Here is a 12,162-nt window from a genome sequence, read left to right as displayed (position 1 = left end):
AAATTATAGAGAAAATTCAATTCGACTTTTTCTTTGGTAGGTATATTCCTTTAAGTACTCAAAACTTCACGAAACTTTAAGAGTACACTGTAGTGTAAAGATTACAATGTTCTGGGAAGACTTTTTTTTTACCAGTGGAAAAATCACCAAGCAAAGAATAAAGTTTACATTACGCCTACCCGTAAAGCTAAAAGAACTAGAGGAATATTAGTTTGACGAATTAAGTTCACTTAACGATGAGGAAACGAACAAGGATTACGGATAAAAGAAAATCTTAAAGAAAATAAGAAGGGTTTTAAGATATTCGGTTGGTGAAGTGTTAGCTGGTGGTAAATTTACCATTTCTGCTGCAAAGATGAGAAAAGCAGTGCAATTTCATGTTCGGTAGCTACGCAGCAATAAAAATAACCTAAAATAAAGGAGATAAAAACAATATGTAATTACAATTTTTAAAGGAAAAACAGCGGATGGTATATCTGGCAAACTGAGATAGTAAATATTATTGCCTCATATTACAACTATCTAGCAGATACCCTTACGAATTAAATACGGAGATGCCTTTAAATAATGAAAGGAAGCAATAAAAAAGATATATTCAAGCAGACCTGTAAAACCTGTAAGAATAGCACCTTAGTAGAATGAAACAGTCCGATAATACATAAATAGATAAAGAAAAATAATAAGGCTATCCAGAAAGACGGTCCGATCGATCGCAAAATGGACACCACAGTGACAATGAAAAATGTTGTATTTGCAACAGTTTGCTACGTATTCAAGATACTTCTCTGAGTAGTGGCCGCTGCGGTTTATTTTGTTGCAACGTTGTACCAACCTTCCAGTACCTTCGTCATAGAAAGCAGCCGCCTGTGGTTTCCGCTATTTCTCTGCACTGGTCTGCAGCTTATTGCCTGAGCCAAAACATTGCCTTCATAGCCAACGCCTCAAGTGAGCAGAGATGAGCATCAGAGGGAGCCAAGTTCGGGTTATATGGTGGGTGATCAAACACTCCCCACCGAAAACAATGCAGGGGCGTCCTCATTGTGGATGCAGTGTGTGGCCGAGAATTGTCGTGAAGAAGGAAATAAATGGCAGGCACTTTACGGTACGTGAAGTGGCATGAAATCAGGCGAAACCTCTCAGTGGGCACCCATACATGGCGGGAGACACTATGTTCTAAGCATCTTAACATGCTCACTGTGTGCTCAGAACTGAAAAGAGCGACAGGTTTATTTTAGACATTTCCCAACACATCTGCGCAAAGCTTCACGGGATTTCCATTATCATTTCCATTTCGTAACCTATCGGACCTTACTTAACGGATAGCCCTCGTAGTTATTGTATTTAAGAGGATTATCTCAAACTTGGTGCCGAGATGTGTCGTAGGTTGACGTCGTTGAAAATCTTGTAATAAATAATAAGCAATTTCTTAGGTTACAGCAAGAAAAATCTGAAAGTTCCTTTTTAATTTTTTAATTTATTTTCTTAAAATCCTTGATGATTTATCTTCTATTTTCCTGTCATTCTCAAGTAGGATTTGTACTGGTGGAGATATTTTTTCTTGTATAAGGCGCTCCAGTCTGTAACACATCTTTCAGAGTACTGTGTAGTTGTATGATTAGAAAAGGATATTTTTACCTAACTAAGAAACGGTACTCATATTCCCCAAACGAGTGAAATATAGAAAACTAGTAAATGTGGTAAATGATAGGTGTGTTTCTTCCACTAACTGTGTCCCGAATCTTTTTTGCAACCCCGAACACAACATGGAATCTTCTGCTAAGATAAAGATAAACAAGTGGTTCAAATGGCTCTGAGCTCTACGGGACTTAACATCTGAGGTCATCAGTCCCCTAGACTTAGAACTACTTAAACCTAACTAACCTAAGGACTCACAAACATCCATGCCCTATGCAGGATTCGAGCCTGCGACGTATTGGATGGCCGTTGTACTTGAGTATCAGCGTAAACAGGGAGCCAAGTTAAAGGCAGCATGACTTCCTATATTGTGGCTTACTCTGTTGTAATGTCGCAGAAGCAGGGTAGACAGTCTAACGTGCCATATGTCAACGAGCACTGTCCTGTTGAAAAATAGCCCGACGACAGCGCTGCGTGAGAGGTAACACATTACATCGCAGAATGTCCGTGACTTACCGTTGTGCCACTAGAATACCCTAATCACTACCGGCAGTGACCTGATGTTATATCGCTGATTCCCCACACCATAACTCCAGGGCTAACACTGATGTGACTCTCCAAAGTACAGGGTGTTTCAAAAAGAATATACGCATTCGAACGCATACATTCATTAAATTTTAAAACATACGAATATGAAACTTTACTCATATTTACGAACCTCTCAATTTCAGATGTTCAATATGTCCTCCACCAGCGGCACGAACCATGTCACATCGATATTCAAATTCCTCCCATACTCGGGCGGTCTAAGGCGCTGCAGTCATGAACTGTGCGGCTGGTCCCGGCGGAGGTTCGAGTCCTCCCTCGGGCATGGGTGTGTGTGTGTTTGTCCTTAGGATAATTTAGGTTAAGTAGTGTGTAAACTTAGGGACTGATGACCTTAGAATTTAAGTTCCATAAGATTTCACACAAATTTGAACATTCGAACATACTCGGGCAAGCATGTCATTCTTTGCACTGTAATCACGGAATTGCACTTCGTAAACTCGAGAACACAAAATGATTTCTGCTGTGGAGTAGCCGTTTTAAACATATGACGGTTACCAAACAAAACAGAAGATAACTGACATCTAGCGGCTATTAATATAAACTAGACTATGTACTGGTTTCTCCATTAACCGAGCCGAGGCGCAGCGATCGATAGTTTGGACTTAATAACACTTTGTAGTACGTATATTGTTTTTGAAACACTCTGTATTAGAAGATTGGAACCCCCCCCCCCCCCCCCCTCCCCCCGGAGACAGTCGCCGTACTCGGGTACAATCATCGTTCGACGTGGTGTGGCACTGAGGACATTCATCAGCAGACAATGCTTCACGCTCACGGCGCCACTCCAGACGCAGCCGTTAGTGTTGTTGTGTTATCAGCAGTCTACGCGGAGGATGTTAATTTCGTAGTTCAGCTGCTGCAAACTTCAGACCAATCGTGTGGGATGACACAGAATGTTGCAGTGAGTCCGTTACTTGTTCTGACTCGGCAGGCGCAGATGTCAAGGGTCTACGGTGCGTTTGATGCACATACGGCGATACTTACTTTTGGTGGTCACACGTGACCGACAGGAATCTTGGCAGTGTGTATACTTGCCCACACTTCCCCAATGAGTCCAGAATCGGGCCAATGTCACATCTGAATGCCCCATAAAGCTTTATATTAAACGGCTGGGCCAGCCGACCAATTGGAGATTGAGAATGAGGCTTCTTTCACGACCTGTCACGTGCTGATAACGTTGTCTCACACGACTACGCGGAATCTCCGTCTCCTCTATAGTGATCACGAAAAATTTGACGCTGTCACGCCCCTAATATACCGCACCAGGTCTGGTAACGACACTAAACACGAATGCTCTCTCGTCCCTGTTCTACCTGCTACAGAGAATCGCAGTTCTAATCATTTATAAGATGAGGTCAAAAAGTTTCCGTTTGAGGGCGTTGCTGCAGCGTATACGCAATGTATGACTACCACGATGCGGGTGTATAAGCACCGACATCTAGATAAGGGATTAGTGTGGCATTCGATTCTTTCCGAAGTGCAAGCGGTAAATGGGGAAACGTCAACTATGGCAACGTTATTACCAAATGTGCCCAAAGAGGACCAATGTTCTGTTATTCTCTCCTTGACTGTCAAAGGAATAACACCTGAAGTCACCTATCGGAAGAATGAAGAATATATTTGGTGTAGTATGTCCGTCGAAAACCATCGTTCTGGAATGGTGGACGTAAACAGGTGCTGCTGCCCCATAATAACGCACGTCCCCATATTGCAAAATGTCGTAACACAGAAGTTACGCCAACTCAGTTGGGAGATACTTAGGCCCGCCATATAATCCTGATTCCTCCCCGTGCGATTATCATGCCTTCGGTCCCTTAAAACAGACCCTGAGGAGGCTACGATTCCTGTCGGACGAGGATATGCATCAGACAGTTACGGATTTCTTCATGCAACAGGACACGGAGTTTTACGAAACGGGTATATTCAACGTGGTGCGTCGGTGAGATGATTGCCTCAATCCTCATGGTGATTTCGCGTCATTGGCACACCGCGTTTGGACTGTACCGCTTTCGATCGCAAACTTTTTGATCGACCCTTAAAAAAACCCGCTGTTGTTGTGTGCGGGTACGAAATTACATTGACACCGGACTGTCTTCCGGGTGCTGAACTTTTTTTATCAGTTTGTGTATATTATTCAGTGACTATCGTGTTTCTAAAAGGCTCTAAGTACACATTTTGTTGAAACGAAGTTAGCTAGTAGGGTACATTTTCACTAGTCCCTAGATCACTAGTCCCGCCTCCCTTTCCGCCACTTCAACCCCGCGAACGTTCCGGTCGCAGTTACAACAGGCGCTGCGGTCGGCAACGCCTATGTAAGACAAAAAGTGTCTGGTGCTGTTGTCAGATCGGTTACTGTTGATGCAGTGGCAGGTTATCAAGATTTAATTGAGTTTGGACGTGGTGTTATAGTCGGCGCACGAGCGATGGGACACAGCATCTCCGAGGTAGCGATGCAGTGGGAATTTTCCCGTAGGATCATTTCACGAGTATACCGTGGATATCAGGAATCCGACATCGCTGAGGCCGGAAAAGGATCCTGCAAGAAACGGGACCAGCGACGACCGAAGAGAATCGTTCAACGTGGCAGAAGTGCAACCCCTTCACAAATTGCTGCAGATTTCAATGCTGGGCCATCAACAAGTGTCAGCGTTTGAACCATTCAACGAAACATCATCGATATGGGTTTTGAGAGCCGAAGGCCCACTAGTGTGCCCTTGATGAATGCATGGCACAAAGCTTTACGCCTCGCCTCGGCTCATCAACACCGACATTTTACTGTTGATAATTGGAAATTATAATGGTGTGGGGCGTGTGCAACAAGAGTGATATGGGGCCCCTGATACGTCTAGATACAACTCTGACAGACGACACATAGTTAAGTATCTTGTTGGATCACCTGCATCCATTCGAGTCCACTGTGCATTCAGACGGTGTTGCACAATTCCAGCAGGACAATGCGACCCTACACGTTCAGAATTCAGAATGAGATTTTCACTCTGCAGCGGAGTGTGCGCTGATATGAAACTTCCTGGCAGATTAAAACTGTGTGCCCGACCGAGACTCGAAGTCGGGACCTTTGCCTTTCGCCCGCAAGTGCTCTACCATCTGAGCTACCGAAAGTTTGGATGGTAGGAGACGAATACTGGCAGAAGTAAAGCTGTGAGTACCGGGCGTGAGTCGTGCTTCGGTAGCTCAGATGGTAGAGCACTTGCCCGCGAAAGGCAAAGGTCCCGAGTTCGAGTCTCGGTCGGGCACACAGTTTTAATGTGCCAGGAAGTTTCATATCAGCGCACACTCCGCTGCAGAGTGAAAATCTCATTCTGGAAACATCCCCCAGGCTGTGGCTAAGCCATGTCTCCGCAATATCATTTCTTTCAGGAGTGCTAGTTCTGCAAGGTTCGCTGGAGAGCTTCTGTAAAGTTTGGAAGGTAGGAGACGGATACTGGCAGAAGTAAAGCTGTGAGTACCGGGCGTGAGTCGTGCTTCGGTAGCTCAGATGGTAGAGCACTTGCCCGCGAAAGGCAAAGGTCCCGAGTTCGTGTCTCGGTCGGGCACACAGTTTTAATCTGCCAGGAAGTTTCACGTTCAGAATTGTTACAAAATGGCTCCACGAACACTCTTCTGAGTTTAAACACTTCCGCTTGCCACCAACATATCTGGGATGCCTTGCAACGGGCTGTCCAGAGGAAATTTCCACCCCTCGTACTCTTACGGATTTACGGACTGCCCTGCAGGATTCATTGTGTCAGTTCCCTCCATCACTACTTCAGACATTCGTCGAGTCCATGCCACTTGTGTTGCGGCGCTTCCGCGTGCTCGAGGGGGACCTACACGATATTAGGCAGGTGTACCAGTTTCTGTGGGTCTACAGTGTATAATGTGCGTGTGTGTTTAGTGTTAACGTTAATGAACACATTATTTTTTAGTCCTATTCATGCAACTATACCTAAAAACAACGGATTGTTTTCTTTTTTTTTTCTTTTTTTTTAGAGGCTATCAGTTTTTAAAGGGAAAAAGTTATGTCAGACACTGTGGAAACCTGACAAAGTAGTAATCCGAACTCGTAATTTCCTTCTGTAATAACTGTGTTCGCGATTCAAAAGTGGAGCGTTGGGTTACAGATTAGAAAGTGCGTGTGTGAAAGGCTGAACAGTGTCCGTTTTGTGACGAGGCCTGTAGTTTTCTGGTGGCTAAACACCAAAGAAAGCAAAACAGCAGAGCGATAAGCCGACAGTTCCGGGACGCGATGGGGCCGCGACGGTCGCCTACGTCACAGAACCGACTCAGCGTTTCATCCACGGTACATACCGCCCAAGCGGCAGTGCGGTGCGTGGCGAGAGTACCCTGTACCACTAATAGTCGCTTCCTTTTCCTGCACCACTCGCAAATAGAGCGAGGCAAGAACGACTGCCTGTATGCCTCTGTATGAGCCCTACTTTTTCGTACCTTATCCTCGCGACCCAAACGCACGATGTACAAGCAGGTCGCAGACGTCACGCAGTTACCTTGGACCTCGGTCAACATAACCTCATTCAAACATTAGTCCATTTATGTCTGCATCATAAAGTTGTTCTTGACTGAAAATGTCAGTTTACGAGCCTAATTCTCGTCGTTTGCGGTAGGTGTTATTGTTTTGTTTCAATATGAAGAAAACAGCGGCTGGGTCTCATCGAATGCTTTCAGTTACCTATGGTAAGGACGCTATCAGTGAAAGAACATGTCATGAGTGGTTTCAACGCTTCAAGAACGGTGATTTTAACCTATTAAGTACCAGTGTCCTATTTTGAGGACAGAGCACATATTTATTTATAAATACACAATAAATTATTAATTTGCATCTGTTATTGTTCTACGTCATTTGTTGATGCTTTTTATAACAAATGTATGCTTAGAGGAAATTAAAAGCAATAAATCCTACCATTAATCGATTATTGAATACTAAGGCACACTTTTCGTTATTACAGGTATTTACTTTATCGACAGTTTAGTAATATTTGTAATATTTGGCGAAGATCTTTTTGCGATTATTTATAGTCAACACTGTGTCTTTTAAACTACTTGCGCTGTTAGCACAATTGGAGTTATATTCATTGTTTTCCATTGTTATAAAATTTGGTGTACCCGAAATAGGACACTGGGACTTGGTGTTACCATTTAAGTTATTTGTATTGTTGCACGTTCCAATATGAAACTCTGCTACTGCTGATGTATTTTCTTTTTAGAACGTGGTAATTTTACCAGACTTTGTTGCTGAGGTAAGTAATGACTCCTCTTTTATAAATTACAGGATATGAAGTTACTTTGAAATTTACAGTGTTTTATGTAAGTATATTTATGAATATCTTGCCCATTAGTAAATGATACAGTTCCAGATGGACAGTTTATCCGAGGCAAGCCTATTAGATTTGGCTATAAGTTCTGGTCTCTTTGTGGAGCAAGTGGCTATTGTTGCAAATTTGATTTATACTGTGGAAAGGATCCAGAAGATACTGCAAGGGATGACCTACTATTGGGAACAAGAGTAGTCCTAAACATGTTGGACTACATTGAAAAACCCGAGAATCACTGTGTGTACTTTGACAATTTCTTCACTAGTAGAGACCTTCTGATTCATGTGAGAAATTTGGGTTTTCGAGCAACTGGGACTGTCAGAGACAATCGAGTCGGTGACTGTCCTTTACTGAGCAACAACGAACTGAAAAAGACAGCTCGAGGAAACTATGACTACCAGCTCGACAGGAAAGGTGAAGTTTTATTTGTTCAATGGCACGACAACAGATGCGTTACAATTGATACAAATTTTTACCAAGTTGAACCTTTGGGAGAAGCTACGGTGTACAGTAGACAAGCAAGTAAGAAGATACAAGTGCAACAACCTGCCGTTTTGAAGTCGTATAACGCGTACATGGGAGGTGTTGACCACCATGACTGGTTAGTTGGAAAATATGCGACGGTTATTAGAGGGAAAAAGTGGTACTGTGTCCTATTACACGTCTGCTGGAAATGGCCCTCGTAAATGCCTGACTCTTCTGCAGACTAGTACATGGGAAAAATGCACAGGATTTACTGGATTTCAGACGTGCTGTTAGTTACATACCTGAAATTGACACTGGAAGACCGAATATTGGACGACCAATGGAATACCCATCAAGTCAGTTGAGAGTGATGCCAGACATCAGGTTTGATGGAATAGGTCATATGATTGACAAAAGAAGCACGCAAAGAAGATGTGTAAGAGCTAATTGCAACGGGGAACCAAAAAATGTGTTAAATGCCGTGTAACACTGTGTGTGAAGTGGACTGTAGCAGTTCACAAGACGCTAGTTAACACTAGAATACAGTTTAGTATGCTATACGATACTGGAAGATCCCAGTGTCCTATTTTGAGGACGGCCATTATATCAGCATGTATAATATTCTTTGGCTACTTTTGTATTTACTGTGGTTCATACACTATCTACATTATAATTAAGAAATAAAAACTTCAGTTTAAAAAAAAATTAATTTGGGACTTAATGGGTTAACTTTGTAGACCGGCATAGTGGTGGAAGAGAGAATGTTTTCGAAGACGCAGAATTGGAGACAGTGCTGAGTGAAGACTCAGGTCGAACTCAAGAATAATTGGCACGATTAATGGGAGTGACACAGCTAACCATATCAAAATGTCTCAAGGCTACGGGCATGATTCAGAAAGAAGGAACTTGGGTCCCGTGTGAGCTGAAACCAAGAGACGTTGAACGGCGTTTGCGTGTTTGTGAGCAGTTGCTTCAAAGGCAAAAATGAAAGGGATATCTGCATCGCATTGTGATCGGGGACGAAAAATGGGTTCATTACGATAACCCTAAACGCAAAAAATCATGGGGATATCCCGGCCACGCTTCCACGTCGACGGCCAAATCAAATAATCAAGGCTCCAAGATCATGCTCTGCATTTGATGGGACCAGCTCAGCGTCGCGAACTATGAGGTGTTAAAACTAAGCGAAACAATCACAGGTGCTCGTTATCGAACGAAATTAATGTGTTTGAGCAGAGCATTAAAAGACAAACGGCCGCAATACAGCGAGAGGCATGATAAAGTGATTTTGCAGCACGACAACGCTCGATCCCGTGTTGCAAAAGAGGTCAAAACGTACTTGGAAACGTTAAAATAGGGAGTCCTACCTCACCCGCCGTATTTTCCAGACCATGTTTCCTCTATCACCTGTTTAGATCAATGGCGCATGGTCTGGCTGACCAACACTTCCGATCTCATGAAGAAGTCACAAATTGGATCGATTAGTGGATCGCTTCAAAAGTTGAACAATTTTTTCGACGCGGGATTCGTACACTGCCCGAAAGATGGGATAAAGTAGTGGCCAACAGTGGAAAATACTTTGAATGATACATGTGTAACCAATTTGTTTCATTAAAGTCTCAAATGTTGGGGGAAAAACGCCGGAAGAAAATTGTACACCTTTCATGTTGGAGGCAATGGAATCGTTCTGCAATCAGTTTCAGGTGCTACTTCTCTAAATTTTCTCATTAGTGTTCTGCGAAAAGAATGTCGCTTTCCCTCCAGGGATTCCCATTTGTTCCCAAAGCATCTCCTTAACACCTGCGTGCTATTCGTGGAAACCGGTAACAAATCTAGCAGCCCGTCTCCGAACTGCTTCGACGTCTTTCTTTAATATGACCCAGAACTTATCCCAAACGTTCGAGCAGTACTCAAGAACAGGTCGCACTAGCTTTCTATATGCGCTCTCCTTTGCAAATGAACCACACTTTCCCAAAATTCTCCCAATAAACCAAAGTCGAGCATTGGCCTTCCCTACCACAGTTCTCACATGCCCGTCCCATTTCATATCGCTCAGCACCGGTACGCTCGTATATTTAATCGACGTGACTATGTCAAGCGGGACACTACCAATACTGTGTCCGAACATTATGGGTTTGTTTTCCGTACTCATTCGCATTAACTTACATTTTTCTACATTGAGAGGCAGCTGCCATTCATCACACCAAGCAGAAAATTTTGTGTAAGTCATCTCGTTTCCTCCTATAGTCACTCATCTTCGACACATTCCCATACACCAAACCATCATCAGAGAACAACCGTAAATTGCTGCCCACACTGTCTGCCAAATCATTTACGTATGTAGAGAAAATAGCGGTCCTATCACAACATCCTGGGACAGTCCTGACGATACCCTTGTCTCTGACAAACCCGCTCACCGTCGAGAACAACATACTGTGTTCTATGACTTAAGAAGTCTTCTAGCCGCTCAGATATCTGGGAACATATTCCACATGCTCGTAACTTCGTTAACTGTCTGCATTTGGGCACAGTGTCAAATGCGTTTCGTAAATCTAGAAATACGGAATTTTTGTGTTGCTCTTCATCCGTAGTTCGCAGTATGTCACGAGACAAAAGGGCAAGCTGAGTTTCGCACGAGCGATGCTTGCTAAACAGTGCTGATTCATGGACATTAGTTTTTCGGTCTCAAGAAAATTTATTCAATTCGAATTCAGAATATGTTCATGAATTCTGCAGCAAATCGATGTAAGAATATTGGTCTGTAATTTTGAGGGTCCGGTCTTTCTTGTACAGGGAAACATTTGGACATGTCACGGATCGTAAACGCCTATGCTTCCAGTAATAGGACACTTTTGGGGATGATAAATATAAATATCTTGACTATTTGACCTGTTTTTACTCACCAATATTGCAGAGGATGACACAGTGGCCAGTCGGCTTCGCGTGGTCCTGAGTGTCTGACACGGCAGTTCTTGTTTTTCTGTCTTTTGTGGCGTCATATGGCCGTGCATTTATGTCAGATAACGCATTCCACTGGCCTCTGTGTCTGATTTTGTTTTCGTCTTTATGCGTGAGAGTCTGTCTGAGAGCCGTCTAGTAGCACACGGTTGATACACGAATTGATGATCTTACTTCTTTAACTTAACGATAGATCTCCCTTAATAAGAGATCTAAAGTGCGGATACTGTTTCCATGTATTCTTAGTGTGGGCATCAGTTACCAAGTGCTGACTGTTGGTGAGTTCAGGACTTGTATTAACTTATTTATGTCGTGGTCTTCAATACGAAGGCTGGTTCTACGCAGCTTTCCGTGTTACTCTATCCCGTGCAAGCCTCTTCACTTCCGAATAACTACTGCAGCTCATATCCTTTTAAACCTGCTTTCTGTATTCATCTCTTGAACGTCCTCTACAATTCCCTCCCCCTCCCCTCCAATATTGAACAGATGGTTCCTTGATGTCTCAGAATGTGTCATGAATTTCTTTTCTCCACAATTTTGTTCATACATCTTCATTCGTTCCATGATCTGTCCATCTCATGTTCAGCATTCTTCTGTAGTATTACATTTCAAAAGCTTCCATTCTCTTCCTGTCTGAAGTACTTAACGTCCACGTTTCACTGTCATACAAGGCTACACTCCACACCTTCAGATAAGACTGCGAGGTGCCGGGGCTAGCAGTGTATTTAACACTAAATTCTTCTAGAATCTACATATGTAAATGATGCTCTAAGCCCTCCCCCCTATTCCATTCTCTTCCTGTCTGAAGTACTTAACGTCCACGTTTCACTGTCAAACAAGGCTACACTCCACACCTTCAGATAAGGCTGCGAGGTGCCGGGCTAGCAGTGTATTTAACACTAAATTCTTCTAGAATCTACATATGTAAATGATGCTCTAAGCCCCCCCCCCCCCCCCCCTATTCTAACTCCGACTTTTGCTGTTGCACATGGATTAAAAAAACTACACGAACTGACTGTAATCTACCCTGCAAGTGGAGTAGAAAAGAGGTTGACACCTGCAATAATTTAATTTGATAAATAAGTTAAATAAAGCAAGGTTTCATTAACGTAGTGAGAAATGATAGGGTTGCTCTACCGATTAACAGAATGAAAGTTCTGTCCAA

The 12,162-nt window shown here is 43.2% G+C and overlaps 1 protein-coding gene across 1 annotated transcript in view; it reads right to left on the bottom strand.

The window, feature by feature from the left end:
- The window catches only part of LOC126335005 (uncharacterized), a 276,236-nt gene extending 265,243 nt beyond the window's left edge, over window positions 1-10,993 (bottom strand). Inside the window, exon 1 of the mRNA XM_049997834.1 lies at window positions 10,943-10,993. The gene's annotated coding sequence lies outside the window, so the exon portion shown is untranslated. The remainder of the gene's footprint in view (window positions 1-10,942) is intronic.
- Between the last annotated feature and the right edge of the window lie 1,169 nt (window positions 10,994-12,162).

Source organism: Schistocerca gregaria, chromosome 2 (assembly GCF_023897955.1).
Source record: "Schistocerca gregaria isolate iqSchGreg1 chromosome 2, iqSchGreg1.2, whole genome shotgun sequence".
Classification (NCBI taxonomy): domain Eukaryota; kingdom Metazoa; phylum Arthropoda; class Insecta; order Orthoptera; family Acrididae; genus Schistocerca; species Schistocerca gregaria.
Note: the sequence above shows the minus strand (reverse complement) of the source record. Positions and strands in the feature narration are given on the sequence as shown.